The following is a 10,778-nucleotide window of genomic DNA, read 5'->3' on the forward strand; positions in this document are numbered from 1 at the left end:
AGTGAAAGAGAGGGATCAATACCTAATACTTTTTCCGTTTTCTGCATTTTATTATTCCATTTAGCTACAGTACACAGAGCTATGCATGGAAATAACTTTCCCTATTAGATCAACGTAACTTTTTTGTGTGCCCCAGATGTCCCGATCTCATTCTTTTCAGATATTTTACCAACTGATTAATTTGTTTTCCTAGCCACGGAGTTTTGCCAGCGTCTGCCCCGAGTGCTGAATCTGCTTAATGCTATCAGTTTAAAGCTGGGTGCCTGCTTTTGTTACTCTAACACAATGTCTGCACTTTGAATTGGGTGTGGTGCGGTGGGAGCAGTCTCTTTTAAATGTCGGAGGGAGGTATTGTGTGGGCGAAACGAATTACAGGTGCAAGGAAGTTAAACAATCAACATTTCAACTTCTTTAGGTTGCTTTTTTTTTTTTTGTCTTGTCTCATAAAGCGTGGTTTTCCAAGCCCTGTAGAAAAACATATCCATCATGGGAGACGCTGATTCAGGCTCTCCAAGTCTAGCTACCCTTGCCCTGACCCAGCCATATGCACAAGGAAACCCCCCCGCTTCGCTGAGGGCCTGGTCAGGATAGTTGGCACATTTCATCTAGCATCTACTTATACATACAGTCAGTCTGACTCTGAACTCTCAAGACCACAAGAAAGAAGCAGCAAGACTCCCCCTCCCAACATCTCCTGCAGTCTGTTAATGAAGTATCATACAACCTCATGCTTGGTTTTTCTCCCTCTCGCCTCTTCAGCTGCAACAAGGAACATCTGGTTTCCATAAGCACATACATGTCATCACAAAAAAGGAGGGAGGACTAAAAGAGGAGGGGGAAGGGTGTGTATGCATTAAGGGAAGTTTAAACTTTAAAGAGTGGTAAGATTGATTGTCAAGATATCACTCTTTCATCTCACCAAATTCTTTTCACGTGTTTTCATGACACAAGCCAGCTTCCTTACAGTCAAAAATAAAAGGAAATCTATAAGAGCATGTATGCATATAGAGGGAGTGTGAGGGAAACCATGGGTGAATAGGACACAGAGAGAAAGAAAACTTCAAGTCATAGGAGAGTGAGAGGAAAGTCAGTGAGACATGCGGAGATCAGAAAGGCTGCATCAGAGCCTTTGAAAGTGGAGCTCAGAGGGTCTCTATGCTGAGTCCCTAACAGTGCTGGACACAAAGACATATGTGGTTAAACCGAGGGGCGGAGGAGAAGAGGAGGAGGTGTGGGGGGGGAGGGGGAGACAGACTGCTTACTGAGCGAAAACATATTGTTTTTTACTGCCCATTCATCATCATGAGAGGCCTTGCTCAGCTGACTGGCTGATCATGGAGAGGACTTTACCACTGACCTGAGCTCGCCACCAGACAGGTGGTCTGCTGTGGTCCTCCAGCTGTCACTAGTGGTTCTGTAGAACACCAAGACTGGCCTTACTGGTCATGGGCTGAACTCAGAGAATCCTGGGTTAAAGTGGAAGTAGGCTGTTTTGCATGATGACTTTTTTAAGACTTTAGTATTCACAATGTGAAGTTAGCAAACGGAAATACTTCCCAGTAGTGCCTCGAGTCAGGGTTCTCTTTGGCGGGGTCAGTTTTCCATGGAGAGACTGCTCAGGTGTTGCTGTTTTGAGGTTTTTGAATAGATTTAGTCACTTCCCGTAGAGACAGGGACACACATTATGACTGAGATTATTATTAATATGATTTGGCCGTGGTTTGGGCTGCTCCAGTCTAGGTCCATTGGTGTTGACAGTTGGCAGTCAAAACCATACTGTAAGAGGTGTAAAAAGTCTAATCTTAAAGTAATCTGTTCATCAAGATTTTTTAAATACGTTTGTTTTGAGTTGTCAGGTTTATGCTCCTTCCTGACTGTCAAGGACAAAAGAAATCTGTGCAAGTTGGTGGAAACCTTTATGTGTTGTTTATTCTGTAAGGTTCAGCTAGTCTTCAGGTTTGTCCTAAGACTCCCTACAGTGCATTTATCGGGCAAATGGGAACTTACACTCTGTTGCATTGGCATTCCTCTCACCACTCTAAACATCATTTCCAGTTTCCAGCAGGCAGCTGTTTTTGGTGAAAAAGCTTTGATAAACCCACTGTATGCTACCTCTGAGCGTCGAATGGCAGATAGACCAAGTTTTGCCTTATTTCCACTGCATAGTTCAGCTCGACTCGACTCACTTTTGGTACCAGGTCATTTTCTCTATTTCGTTTTCCACTGCGGATAGAACCCCCACAGTGTATCGCCACCACGTAAAACTGCTGTGACATCATTGTTAATGCAACACTCACTGAATCCTTTCATCTGCAAATAAACGGGAACAAATTGCACTTCGTCAACTGTACCGTGAGGCGTAGGCCATCGTTTTGTGGGATGACATATAAAATCTGGGAAGAGTCAATACAAATAAATTGTGGCCACTATTAATGGTTCCTCAGCAGAAGGACAATACAAAATCATCATGATTCTTATATCACAATACAATATTATTGCGGTTTTAAACATATTGCAATATTCTGCAATTTATTGCCTTTTTTTCAACTTAAACTTATTCCCAATTTCAAATTATGTCCCCCTGTCAGGTTCATAACACTTTAACTTACTAAATAATGACGGTCAGCAAGAAACGGACTCAGACGGCAAATGAGCAGTTAATTGACAGTTGCAAAAGGGAAGCTACCACGAGAGCAGCCTTTCCGCAGCGCAGCTCTAGTGAAAACTTCAACAATTTTCTGCAGCTCTGTCCCCTTTATCAAAACACCAAAAGATTCACAGGTGTTGATGAAAGGGGGTTAATGCCTCGCCAAGACCCTGGGCGGGCATTACTTGACTGCCCTCGGTTTAAAGGGCTCTTGTTATCTTCTTTGTAGAAACGCGGGACTTTTACGCTTTTTTTTAGGCAAAGTACTAAAGCCAGACCGGTGAAAAAAACATGTTTTTAAAATGTGCATAATTATAAATAAAAGTCTAATATTTTAAAACACACGCAAAAAAATATTAAACAAAAACTTATAAAATAAAATTTTTGTCATTTCCCTCCTGTTGTACTTTAACAAACATCAGCTTACTCCCCAGTTTATGGTTTCCAAAATCACCCTCCAATGTATACAGAAAGGCTGTACTTCTCAAGGAGAAGGGGAAAACCTTTTTTTTTGAAAGGAAAAATTCCCTCGACCCTCCTTAGGAGCCCGCCCTTTTGGCCAAGAAATTTCAAAAATTTGTTTACGGGGGTTTAAATACATCCCTTTTTTGCTTGGCCCCAGTCATACTGGTCGGTTTGGAAAGAGGTTGTTAATTTTGAACATGTGCATTTTTGGTAAAGCTTGGACTAAACTTTGTATAAAGGTAAAAAACAGGGTTAACTCCAGCACTAGAAAATTATTCCCATACTGTTAAAAAAAAAGGGGAGTAACAATTTTAAGCAAAACCCATCCCAGGTCCTGAAGTAACCAAAAAACTCCTTTATTCACATTATCCCCCTCACACATCTCAAAGCAAAAATTTGAGGATGCTTATAAAAGTCCTCATCTTTTCATTCCTGGGATAAAGGAGATAGTCCCAATAATCGCACACACACCCCCTTTGTGACGCCTCAGGGGTCCAGCCACCATTTTGTGGGGCCATAAATGTATAGCCTGAGCCCTCGCTTTATTTTTGACAGGGCTGTTATTGGAATTAAAAACAGGTCTATCTTTAACTAAATTTGTTTTATTCTACTCAACTTTAACCCCCCCCCTCCCCGGGAAAAAGCCTGCCGCCCTTTTTTTCCCTCGGACCCACAGTTTAGGGTTGGGGGAATCCACCCCCATACACATCATGGGGGTGGAAAGAACTGCGTTTGGCTCGGGGAGGTGGGGGTGCGTTCCTGTACGAGTGACGGGGCCGGTTCTACTAATGCAAGACCCCCCCACCCTTTGGTAAATCCAGTACTATGAGCCACAACCAATTAGACCTACGTCCGTTACCCCCATTGATCAGGAGCGAAAATGGGGTACCAAGTTGTCCCCAGGCGTTCCCGGGGTTTGTTTTAAAGGCCTTTGGGCAGTGTGTACCGGGTGGGACCCCAGCAAAATCCCTGGGACCTCCCCCAACTTGTACTTTTTCCAGAGTTTTTTGTAAATGATTCTCATACCCGGTATATCTAGCACGGGGGTAGGGAGGGGGCAACAGAGACTTCTGATGTCTTTGGGGCGGGTTTACTACAATTTTGGAAAGTCCAATTTGGATATTACTGTGGGGCAATTCCAATTCGGGTCAAATTCCCGTAAGGGGATAAGGCGGGTAGGCTGGGGAAGATGGGCGGCTTGAAGGGTTTTTTTCGGAACCGTATTGGGTTTGGGGGCTTTTGGCTATTGGGCAAACATAACAATTTTTGTTTTTTCCTGATCTGCTCTATTTAATAGCGATACCATATTTCAAATAAAAGGGAAATTGTAGTCATTCGTATCCCATGCCTGTTGGGGTACATAAATAGGGTACTGGTTTCCGTCCCTTGTTGTGGCCCCCCGGTCGCGTCGCCACCGGGGGCCATAGACAAAAAAAAACCCCATCCCTTGGAGCACCCCTAGGGGAGATAGAGTAACATCAAAGGGTTTTTTTCAGCGGCAAGGTTTGATACCGCCCACCTCCACCTTTTCAGGGGGGGAAATGGAATACTTTTTACGGATTTGTGTATCCCGTGGTCGTTCAGAAATTTTTCTGCTGTGGCGTGGTGATGAGCATGTACGGCCCCCCCCCACTTTGGTGATGACCGCCCTCCCTTTTTATCATTTTCAGCACTGGTCCCCTGGTTGGGTCCCGCACCTGGGGGACAGAGGGGGAGATAGGCAATTCACATTGGAAACTCCTATCTCTAACACTTGAAATCCACTCTGCAAGAGGGCCCTGGTCCACTTTTCCTCTCCCCGGGGACCCCTTCCCACAAAGGAAAAAATAAAGGGCCTCCCATGTACCTTTTTAAAAGGCTACCCGAAATTTTGGCGTTTTTCTCATTAAAACTTACCGGGGAAAAATTGGGGCCATCTTTCCCTGTCTGCCCAGGGTTTTTTTTAGCCATTTTTTTACTGTGCCTTGTCCTCCCCAAACCCCGGCATTTTTTGGGGGGGTATAACATGCGTCAGTTTTCCTGGGTTTTTGTCCTAGAAAGTCACGCTCTTTTAAAAAATGGGGGGCCCATTACCCCAAAATGTTCTTGGGAGCCTACTGTGGTATTCCGTTTGCGAGTGTTTTGGTAAGTGATGGCATTGTTTCGTGGGGTGCTACTATTACCCATTTAGAGAAAAAATTTACAGGACTAAAATATTGTAAGTACCATTGGGTTTAGCCTTTTAACCATGTGGGGATTCGAAGGGTTTGGACCCTTTGGGCTTTCCCTCTCTTTGGTTTACATTTCCCTGCGTTTTGTCTGCAAAAAAATGCACCCCTAAAAAAATTTTTAAGTAAAAATTTTTAATCCTTTTTGAAGTGTGAAACCCCTTCTGTACCATGGAAACATTCCCATGTTGAAGACATGGCCATCCCCATGGCTAAAACTAGCTCCCATATTAAAATTTTTAGGTAAGCGGGCTTGTTTTTTTCAATATAGGCCTCACAAGTTCCCCCGCCGACAGCCATACTCTTTCTCGGTTTTGGGGGGGAGTTGTTTTGAGTTTTTGTATTTCTGTAGGATGGGGATTCTGTGTTCCTCTTAACCGTTAATTGTTCTGATCTTACAGCGCCCCTTTTAGCTCCCATTGCTTTCGTTTTACCTAAGCGAGGGGATCTTTTTGTTTAGTTGTGCTGCACTTTTACAAATCGCTGGGTTTGTGGGAAAATTGGAACCTAAAGTAGTTCACAATCTGCTGCTTACTTTTTTTTCCGTAGACGTTACATCCCTTTTTACTCCACTGAGTAAAAAACAATGTACTTTTGAAAAAGCATATTGGCTATCTGTAGATAGTCAGATTGTCCTTTCCCTTTTAAGGCTTCTGTGGGGGCAATTATTCGTGCTTGGGGCGGGTTTCGGGGGGCAGGCCCGCGGGCAGCTTTTTTTCTCTTGGTCCCACTGAAATCCCACTTGGTTTCCCCCTTTTTTGACGATTTTGAGGGGATCCATCAACAAAACATGATGCTGTCTGGAATTGGATCATTTTTAAAGCCCTTTTCGGGGTTTTCAGTTTTCTTTTGTTGGGGTTCTAACAGAAGTGGTCTCCATCATCCTCTGTGGGCCCCGTGTGGCAGGTTTGTGTGTTACATTTTTTATCCTAAATGCTTTTGGGAGAGCAAGTGGTCATGATTGACAAAAGTCTCGCTGGGGACAAAAATGTCATTCGGGTTTCAGTTTTCGCATGTCCACCATGGGGAAAGCAATGTGGGTTTGGGTGAACAACACTACTTTGCCCGAGCTCTCACTGCGAGGGCAGCTGCACACAGTCTACACAATGGGGAAGTGCACTGCCACTGGGCCAGCCCCTTTTTGAATAGAATGCCACGGGGGAAAATTTGAGCCGTGTCTGTGAAAAGCACTGAAGTCATGCTTTTTTTGCAGTCCCCTGTTTGGGGCAAAAGGCTTTGGGGTAGTCGGGGGCCTAACACTCCTGAAATTGGGGATTTTTGGTCTTTGAGAAAAAGGAACGTCTCCTCCTTCCGGGGTCCCTGTGAGTCTCCTTCAGGGCAGTTTGCTGGTACATCAGCCAGAAGGCGTTTTGTTTGGGCATAAGGGGGGTCCACTAGGGGGGTAGACAGATCCAAGAAATGCCCTCTTTGTCTTTTGGCGGGGCTTTTGGGCTTTTCCAAAAGATGTTTTTGTCCGTTGTAAGGGGTTTTTCCCGTTTGGGAGATTTTGGGCCTAGGGAAAAACACTTTTTTCCTGAAAAATTGGAGTTTGGTTTTTAGTTTGTTCCCCCTGGGCCCCGGGTTTTTGGAAAATTTACGGGGCCCTTTTTTGTTGGCCTCCTTTGTCTGGAGGCATCGATATCTCTCATAGACCAGGGCTTGTGTGTCCCCCCCCTGTATTGGCTCCTTCATTCACGTCTTTTCTCCTGGGGAAAGGTGGGACGCATGCCCTTTGGGAGTCTAGGTAGTTCCTTTTTTCCCCCCAAAAGGGGAAACGAAACCCCGTGCCGGGGTTCTTTTGGGATGGTATGGGGGAAAAAGGCGTTGCTCAGGCCCTCCGTGAACCTTTGTGTTTGCTTTTAAATTGTTCAGTAAAGGGGTGGGGATCTGGAACATGGGGCTTATCGGGCTACCTATTTACTTTAAGGGCATGAACCAAACGCCAGCCATTGGCTTCTTAACGGAAAAATGGGCGTGTTTTTAAATTTACGGCGGGGTCTTCAACAGAGCCCGCTGCCCTTTATGTTTTGCCCAGGGGCAATTCCTTTGATTTTCGTCGGTCAGGGGGATTGCTTTTCTGGCCTTAGGGGTCTTAGCGTTACTTCTACGGTTTAGCGTTTTAATAAACCTCCTGTTTGCCTTAACCAGAAGTTGGGGGGACTTCTGAAAGGGGCAACATTTGCAGCATGAAAAATTGTTGGGGCGGTCGAGTGAAAGGGTTTGGGTTTAGCAACCCTCACCCCGTGAACTCCTTCCGTGCATTTCCCTACGCCCTTAGTGGCCACTGTCTCCTGGGGCCGGGGGTCCACTTTTCTTCCTTTTTCTTTTCTCCCCGGGCCTTTTTCGTCCCCCAGGGGGTTCCCTTTTACAGCCTCCCCCCGCCCCCCTGTTCTTTCTCCTCCTCGTCCCCGCTCTCCTCCCCTTTTCCTTCGGCTCGTTTATTCGGTTTTTTGGGGGAGTGCCGCCTCTGCTGCTTGGGGGGGGTGGGGGGTTGGAGTGCTGCGGGGGGTTTTTTCCTCTTCCATCCAGTCCCAAAAGGATGTATTTTAAAGCCGTATAGTACTTCTATCTGGACCTTTTTTTTTAACTTTTCTCTTTTTTTTTTCCCTCAATCTCCGTTTTTCCCTTTTTTTTGCCCTGGTCTCTCCACTTTTACAGCCCACAACCTCGTGTATTTTCCGTCGTTTTTTTTCCCTTTAAAACCCTCTCTTTACCCAATCGCTCTAAAAACTATTTACAGCTTCAACCGAGTTTTTTCCTCAAAAAAAATTTATTGTCCTTCCTTTTAAAAATTTTACGCTTTCCCCGGGAAAAATTTTTTTTATGTAATCCATCTTAGGACGGAGAACTCGTTTCTGACCATCTTTCCCCAAATTTGTCCAACGCACAAAACCCACAAAAAATAGCCAAGCTGCGTTGCACCAAAACCCTTTTCCTTGGTCTAAACAAAATCCCACAAAAAACCACAGTTTCACAATAAAAACCCCTGTGCAGCACCAACCTTTTTATTAACACGAATTTTTTCTTTTTTTTATTTATTTTTTGATGGAATAAAATAAAAATTTAAATGTCCATCACTGGGACTATATAAATACGGTTTTTATGTACAAGATGAGCTGAAATGGGTGGAAAAAAATTTTTAAAACAGTGTTTAAGGGGGGGCGCCATAACCCGCTGTGTAATTTCCATTTTTTGTTCAAGAAAGGTAAATCAAAAAAACCCTTCGTTCTCTTACCCACCCCCCCCTCTCCCCGGTCCCCCTGCCCAAAAAGGTTTGATCAAAAAACAATTAACTAAAACCGTTTGCTCCCAAAAAAAAAGAAAAAACTTCCTTTCCCCTACCTGGGTCCAACCCAGATAAACATGGGAAAGTGATTCCTGCACCCCCCCAACCTTTTCACTAACATGAATTCCCTTATCCCTTGTGAAAAAAACCCCAAAAGGGGAAGCAATTCCCAGTGGCCCAAAAATTTTAAAACCCAAAAAAATCAAAAGGCACAAACAACACAACAAACCCCCTATGAATCCCCACACTGCGAAACAAAAACAAAACAATAACCCGCTATAAACGACCCTGGTAATAACCCAAAAAAACAAAACAAAAACCCGCTATGAAACGACACACATAGGTAATAAAAAAAAACAAAAACAAAAACCCGCATGAATCAAAACGCCCTAGCGACACAGACATAACTTTAAAAAGCAAAAGATGGCTTCAAAAAAGCATGTGCACCCCCCGAAAATTCTGATTTCGAAGCTTTACGACATTTAACCCGTTTCCCCGTCGGGGAAAATGTCGCTTTGGAAATATCAACTGATATTTCCCTGTTATCACCTCAGCTGTGTCCCAGACCGAAAATAAACACCAACGTTACACCTACTTCAAGCTTTATATCTGGCCCCAGGCAACAGAATATATTACTCAATATAGTCCCAGACAGTAAGAATAAACATCAATGATACTTTCACTTAGCTAGCAATAACGGGACCCCGGGCCCCTTGTGCACCTTTCCTGCAGTAGAACGTGTGTCCACTCAGAAGCATAAAAACCACATCACTCACCCGTGTCTGTTCGCTGCTTGACCGTGGAAGTCGTCACCGAGAGGTGCCAGGGCAGCGCCGGACCAACCTAATGGCCCCGTCCCGCGAAGTGTGGACGGCTGTCGACAGATTTTCTGGCCTTGATCGAGCGCGGTCCTGGACTCCTCAGCTGTTGACTTCCCGGGTTTCGGCACCAGAAAATGTCAGGTTCATAACACTTTAACTTACTAAATAATGACGGTCAAGCAAGAAAACGAGACTCAGACGGCAAATGAGCAGTTAATTGACAGTTGCAAAAGGGAAGCTACCACGAGAGCAGCCTTTCCGCAGCGCAGCTCTAGTGAAAACTTCAACAATTTCTCTGCAGCTCTGTCCCTTTATTCAAAACACACACAGAAGATTCACAGGTGTTGATGTAAGGAGGGGTCTAATGCCTACGCCAGAGACCCTGGGCTGGCATGTACTCTGACTGACCTCGGATCTAAGGCTCTTGTTATCTTCTGTGATATGCAACAGCGGGACATTTACTGCCTTTTGTTTAGGCAGCAGTAACTGAAGACACAGACACGGCTTGAAAGAAACATGGTATTGTTAAATGTGCATAAAGTTATAAATGAAAGTCATAATATTTTAAAACACTACTGCAAAGAAATATTAAACAAAAGACTTATAAAAATGAATTTCTCTGTCACCCCCCCCCAAAAAAAAACTTTGTCAACATCTTTTTCACCAAATAAAAAAACATTTCGGTTTTTTGTTCATCTCACTTCAATTTTCTTGCTGCAAAATGGGATTGTCAAGCAGAAACTGACCAACGCTTTTATAATAAAAGATTGACACTTGGGGTCTTTGTATCGATTCAGTTATGCCATATTTTCTCTGCCATTCAAAAATGACATTTTTGTGCAGGATGTCCCAAGTCATGCGCAACTGACAAACCTAGTGATGATTCACTCTGCAGCGTTTTGACACCACCTTCTAGTAACGGCTCAATTCGATGGAATCTCGACCGGGGTGGTACCAAAAAAAGTAACAGGGAATTTTAAAAACTTTTGCAGAACCAAAAAAAGAGTGAGTCAAGTGTCATGGAGCTGTGTCATGCAGTAAGTGGAAATGCGGTATTAGTAACTACCTGGTGAAGAAAATAGAACATTAAGCAGCTAAGGAGCCAAATATTTCCATAAGGAGTTGACATAGACAAGACTTAAAAGGAGAGAATATTGAACTGGAATTTGTCAGGTCACCAATAACCTGACTCTAAAAACAAAATGCCAAAGTTGCTCTGTTCTGCTGGATGTTTAAATAGGCTACTGTTTGCCATAACAACTTTATATACAGTATATGAATGTTTTCAGCTTGCTTCACTGAAATAAATAAATAACTTACCAACCCTTAAGGTGTGGTTGGGTGTAAAGGCT

The sequence above is a fragment of the Etheostoma spectabile genome, chromosome 12, assembly GCF_008692095.1.
Source record: "Etheostoma spectabile isolate EspeVRDwgs_2016 chromosome 12, UIUC_Espe_1.0, whole genome shotgun sequence".
Lineage (NCBI taxonomy): Eukaryota > Metazoa > Chordata > Actinopteri > Perciformes > Percidae > Etheostoma > Etheostoma spectabile.